Here is a 6,665-nt window from a genome sequence, read left to right on the forward strand (position 1 = left end):
CACTGATCACCAATGTAAGGAACATTCTTCTCACTGATCACCAATGTAAGGGACATTCTTCTCACTGATCACCAATGTAAGGAACATTCTTCTCACTGATCACCAATGTAAGGAACATTCTTCCCACTGATCACCAATAAAAGAAGCATTCTTCCCACTGATCACCAATGTAAGGAACATTCTTCTCACTGATCACCAATGTAAGGAGCATTCTTCTCACTGATCACCAATGTAAGGAGCATTCTTCTCACTGATCACCAATGTAAGGAACATTCTTCACACTGATCACCAATGTAAGGAACATTCTTCTCACTGATCACCAATGTAAGGGACATTCTTCTCACTGATCACCAATGTAAGGGACATTCTTCTCACTGATCACCAATGTAAGGGACATTCTTCTCACTGATCACCAATGTAAGGAACATTCTTCTCACTGATCACCAATGTAAGGAACATTCTTCCCACTGATCACCAATGTAAGGAACATTCTTCCCACTGATCACCAATGTAAGGAACATTCTTCCCACTGATCACCAATGTAAGGAACATTCTTCCCACTGATCACCAATGTAAGGGACATTCTTCTCACTGATCACCAATGTAAGGAACATTCTTCTCACTGATCACCAATGTAAGGAACATCCTTCTCACTGACCACCAATGTAAGGAACATTCTTCCCACTGATCACCAATGTAAGGAACATTCTTCTCACTGATCACCAATGTAAGGAACATTCTTCCCACTGATCACCAATGCAAGGAACATTCTTCCCACTGATCACCAATGTAAGGAACATTCTTCTCACTGATCACCAATGTAAGGAACATTCTTCCCACTGATCACCAATGTAAGGAACATTCTTCTCACTGATCACCAATGTAAGGAACATTCTTCCCACTGATCACCAATGTAAGGAACATTCTTCTCACTGATCACCAATGTAAGGAACATTCTTCTCACTGATCACCAATGTAAGGAACATTCTTCCCACTGATCACCAATAAAAGAAGCATTCTTCCCACTGATCACCAATGTAAGGAACATTCTTCTCACTGATCACCAATGTAAGGAGCATTCTTCTCACTGATCACCAATGTAAGGAGCATTCTTCTCACTGATCACCAATGTAAGGAACATTCTTCACACTGATCACCAATGTAAGGAACATTCTTCTCACTGATCACCAATGTAAGGGACATTCTTCTCACTGATCACCAATGTAAGGGACATTCTTCTCACTGATCACCAATGTAAGGAACATTCTTCCCACTGATCACCAATGTAAGGAACATTCTTCGGGACATTCTTCCCACTGATCACCAATGCAAGAAGGATTTTTCTAACTGTTTTTAGCAGGTGTTCCCTGAGACCTCTAAATAATATCATGTGTTCCTCTGGGGTAAAAGTTCCATAAAGGCTGGTCTGGAAGGTCCTTCACAGATACTACAAGAAGGCACGAGTCATGAAAGAAGCTATAGGTGATTATTAACATAAATTTGTAACTTTGTTCAGCCAGTCATGTGATTTATACACCAATATTGTGCTGCACAGCCAGGCAAGTGACACACCTATTTCCTCCTTTCAAGCATTATCAACCCTGTCCAGGAATTATGAGTCTTTGGTGCTTCAGGTGAGCAGAAACAAGGAGACAAAGAGGAATAAAGAGACACAAACTATGTTAGCACATGTGTAGGATATAACCATCTCCATAGTGCATTGGGGTTTTCCGGAAATTTCTACACTGGGCTAGGCTGAAATATCTTTAATGGGTGGGACCTGGACTGGATATTTTTTGGTGCACCACTAGCATACCCCTTGTAAACTGTGCTCAGGTCAGTACTCACAATGTCACCCGATGCCTCCTTCCAGTATCCACTGGACACTCTTCAGTGAGAGACAGGTTAATGCTCACAATGCCACAGAACAGCTGGATGCCTCCCTCCAATCCCTCCAACTTCCACCCAGCATTCTTTAGTGAGTTCTCCAGACCAGGTCCTTAGGTGAAAATCCCTTGATCAGCTCCAGAAAAGGGTTTTTCTGGATTGCCACAAATGGGACCTCGACAAACATGCAGCAACTACGGCAAACTGCCCAGAGGGGTAGCTCCTCAGGCTAGGGGTTCCTCTTTCAGATCTAGACCCAGGACTTACAACAGGGCTGCTCCAGGCCACAGACTATTTATGTGCTCTTCTGCCATCTACTGAGTGAACTTGCCCAGGGGATTGGCTGCAGCACAATAGATATTCATGATGCCCATTTGCCTTGCTCAACCTCCTATGATCCAGAAGTCTCCAGAAGGCAGGGGAGAGCAATCAAACCTGCACCCTGTGAAAACCAGAACATCCAAAAGAAATCAACAACTGCTCCAATGATTACAAAGGAGCCAAATGGAACTACATTTACCTAACATCCTAGCAACCTAACCAGTAGGGTGCTACATCTTACCTACCTACTTTGTGCAATGGTATTTCACAGACCACCCCCGATCCTTTTCTTCCTTAGTCTGGCGCTGTCTGTTCCTCCTCTTTTCCATCTGCCCCCATAGCAAAGCACTTACTATGAGGGCAGACTTGCAGGCTCAAACCCCAGCCAGGTTGTGTGCATCCATAGACACAAATAGCACAATTCGTCCCACCCTCACTCCTTCATCACAGGCTTTGATTGACAGCAGCAGGAACCAATGGCTCCCACTGTTGCTGAGTCTCCCGTGAGAAGAGAGAAAAAGGAGAAGAACTGCTGCAGATAGGCACAGCGCTGGATCGAGATCGAGCTCAGGTAGATGTTTAAGGGGAGGCAACCTCTGGAACGTTTCTTACCTTAATACATAGCATGAAATAAAAAATAAAAAGATCTGACTTTATAACCACTTTAATGTTCTTCAAGAAGACCTTGACAACAAACTTACCTGTATATTCTGAGCTAGAGGCATCTTCATGTGAAGAATACAGTAATGACTATTGAAGTCCTTGTGTATACAGGTCTAGATGAACTACTGCAATTATCAGGAGGGATCTGCTTGAAATCCTGGTTGAGATTTATTAAGTGTTTCTAACTTAAGGTGGTCTGATATCTATTAGTCTCTGGGTATTACAATAAAGATTTTCCTTGTATATACAGTATATTTATATATTATTTTGAACTCATTTCATGAGGTGCCCTAAGCTTCGATGAAAATATCCTCTAAAAATATTAAGTTCTTGGGATAAATTTAGGACCATAAGTTAATGTGGATCCAATTTCCTTCCTCTCAACCTTTGAAGACGAGAATCTAATCTTCCCTTCTTCTTGGCGGAAACCAACAGAGGGGTTAGTAAAGGGGCAGGAGGACACTGAGCGGAAATTAGTGGAGGGATTCTCAAAGAGGGATGGAAGACACTGAGTGGAGGCCAAAGGAGGGATTGGTAGAGAGTTTTGGAGGACACTAAGCAGAGGCAAGTGGAGGGATTGGCAGGGAGGTTCGGAGGACACTGAATTGAAATCAGTGGAGAGATTGAGAGACCACTGGTGCCCCCCTTTTTCTTTTGTGCCTGGGTAGGTTTAGGGCGTCGTTGTCCTTTTCAAATATCTTTAAGGGATTGAGAGAGGTGGAAGTCATTAAGAGGAGGCTTGGGAGGGTTGGGGTGAGGGGTGGAGGACACTAAGTGGAAACCAATAGAGGTATTGGCAAACTGGGTGGATTGCAGAAAAGAGTGAAGGACAATTAGCAGAAAACAGTAAAAGGATTAGCAGAGAGGAGTGGATAACACTGAATGGAGGCCAGTGGAGGGATTGGCATATACTGCCTTGAAAAAGTATTCATACCCCTTGAAATTTTCCATATTTTGTCATATTTTATTGGGATTTGATGTGATAGACCAACACAAAGTGGCACATAATTGTGAAGTGGAAGGAAAATGATAAATGATACAAATAAATATGTGAAAAGTGTGGGGGGCATTTGTATTCAGCCCCCTTTACTCTGATACCCCTAACTAAAATCTAGTGGAACCGTTTATCTTCAGAAGTCACCTTATTAGTGTATAGAGTCCATCTGTGTGTAATTAAATCTCAATTTAAGTACTGCTGTTCTGTGAAGCCCTCAGAGGTTTGTTAGAGAACCTTAGTGAACAAACAGCATCATGAAGGCCAAGGAACACACCAGATAGGTCAGGGATAAAGTTGTGGAGAAGTATAATGCAGGGTTAGGTTATAAAAAAAAATATCCCAAGCTTTGAACATCTCACGGAGCTCTGTTCAATCCATCATTGGAAAATGGAAAGAGTATGGCACAACTGCAAACCTACCAAGACATGACCATCCACCTAAACTGACCAGCCGGGCAAGGAGAGCATTCATCAGAGAAGCAGCCAAGAGGTCCATGGTAACTCTGGAGGAGCTGAAGAGATCCACAGCTCAGGTGGGAGAATCTGTCCACAGGACAACTATTAGTCGTGTTCTCCACAAATCTGCCCTTTATGGAAGAGTGACAAGAAGAAAGACATTGGTGAAAGAGAAGCCATAAGAAGTCCTGTTTGCAGTTTGTGAGAAGCTATATGGAAGAAGGTGATCTGGTCAGATGAGACCAAAATTGAACCTTTTGGCCTAAAAGCAAAACATTATATGTGGGAGAAAACTAACACTGCAAATCACACTGAACACACCATCCCCACCGTGAAACATGGTGGTGCAGCATCATGTTCTGGGGATGCTTTTCTTCAGCAGGTACAGGGAAGCTGGTCAGAGTTGATGGATAGATGGATGGAGACAAATACAGGGCAATCTTAGAAGAAAACCTGTTAGAATCTGCAAAAGACTTGAGACTGGGGCGGAGGTTCACTTTCCAGCAGGACAACGACCCGAAACATCCAGCCAGAGCTACAATGGAATGGTTTAGATCAAAGCATATTGTAATTGCAGAGAAAGACAGTTCTACAAAATATTGACTCAGGGGGGAGCTATACAAATGTCCCCCACACTTTTCACATATTTATTTGTACTATTTATCATTTTCCTTCCACTTCACAATTATGAGCCACTTTGTGTTGGTCTATCACATAAAATCCCAATAAAATACATTTACGTTTTTGGTTGTAACATGAGAAAATGTGGGAAATTTCAAGGGTTATGAATACTTTTTCAAGGCACTGTAGAGGGGTGGAGGACACTAAGTAGAGGCCAGTGGAAGGATTGTCAGAGAGGGGTGGGGGACAATGAGGTGAGGTCAGTGGAATGACTGGCAGAGTAGTTCAGAAGACACTAAGCAGAGGCCAGTGGGAGGATTGTGGGAGAGGGGTGGAGGACACTGAGCGGAAACCAATAAAGGGATTAGCAAAGAGGGGTAGGGAAGCTAAATGGAGACCAGTGGAGGGACTGGCATAGAGGGGTGGAGAACACTGAGTGGAGGCCAGTGGAAGGATTGGTATAGAGCGCGGAGAACACTGAATGGAGGCCAGTGAAGGGTTTGACAAGGAGGGGTGGAGGACACTGAGTGGAAACCAATAAAGGGTTTGGCAAAGAGGGGAAGCTGAATGGAGACCAGTGGCAGGATTGACATGGAGGGGTGGAGAACTCTGAGTGAAGGCCAGTGGAAGGATTGGCATAGAGGGGTGGAGGCCATTGGAGAGAATGGCAGAGAGGGGTGGAGAACAAAGAGTGAATGCCATTTGAGAGATTGGTAGAGAAGTTCGGAGGACACTAAGCAGAGGCCAGTGGAGGAAATGGCAGAGGGGGGTGGAGAACACTGAATGGATGCCAGTGGGGGGATTGGTATAGAGAGCAAAGAACACTGAACAGAGCCGGTGGAGGGATTGCCATAAAGGGGTGGAGGACACTGAGTAGAGGCCAGTGGGGGGATTAGCATGGAAGGGTGGAGAACACTATGCAGAGGCCAGTGGAGGGATTGGTATAGAGGGCAGAGAACTCTGAATGGAGGCCAGTGGAGGGATTGGTATAGAGGACGCAGAACACTGAATGGAGGCCAATGAAGGGTTTGACAAAGAGGGGTGGAGGACACTGAGCGAAAACCAATAAAGGGTTTGGCAAAGAGGGGAAGCTGAATGGAGACCAGTGGAGGGATTGGCATGGAGGGGTGGAGAACACTGAGTGAAGGCCAGTGGAAAGATTGGCATAGAGGAGTGGAGGCCAGTGGAGAGAATGGCAGAGAAGGGTGGTGAACACTGAGTGGATGCCATTTGAGAGATTGATAGAGAAGTTCGGAGGACACTAAGCAAAGGCCAGTGGAGGGATTGTCAGAGAAGGGTGGGTGACACTGAATGGAGGCCAGTGGAGGGATTGTCAGAGAGGGGTGGGTGACACTGAATGGAGGCCAGTGGAGGAAATGGCAGAGAGGGTTGGGTAACGCTGAATGGAGGCCAGTGGAGGGATTGTCAGAGAGGGGTGGGGGACAATGAATGGAGGCCAGTGGAGGGATTCTCAGAGAGGGGTGGGGGACAATGAATGGAGGCCAGTGGAGGGATTGTCAGAGAGGGGTGGGGGACAATGAGTGGAGGCCAGTGGAGTGACTAGCTGAGTGGTTCAGAGGACACTCAGCAGAGGCCAGAGTGGAAACGAATAAAGGGATTGGCAGAGGGGGTGGGAGGACACTGAGAGGAGGCCACTGGATAGATTGCAGAGAAGGGTGGCAGACACTGAACAGTTGGTAAGGTAGATGCGTCTGACAGCA

This window comes from Aquarana catesbeiana, linkage group LG10 (genome assembly GCF_042186555.1).
Source record: "Aquarana catesbeiana isolate 2022-GZ linkage group LG10, ASM4218655v1, whole genome shotgun sequence".
NCBI lineage: Eukaryota > Metazoa > Chordata > Amphibia > Anura > Ranidae > Aquarana > Aquarana catesbeiana.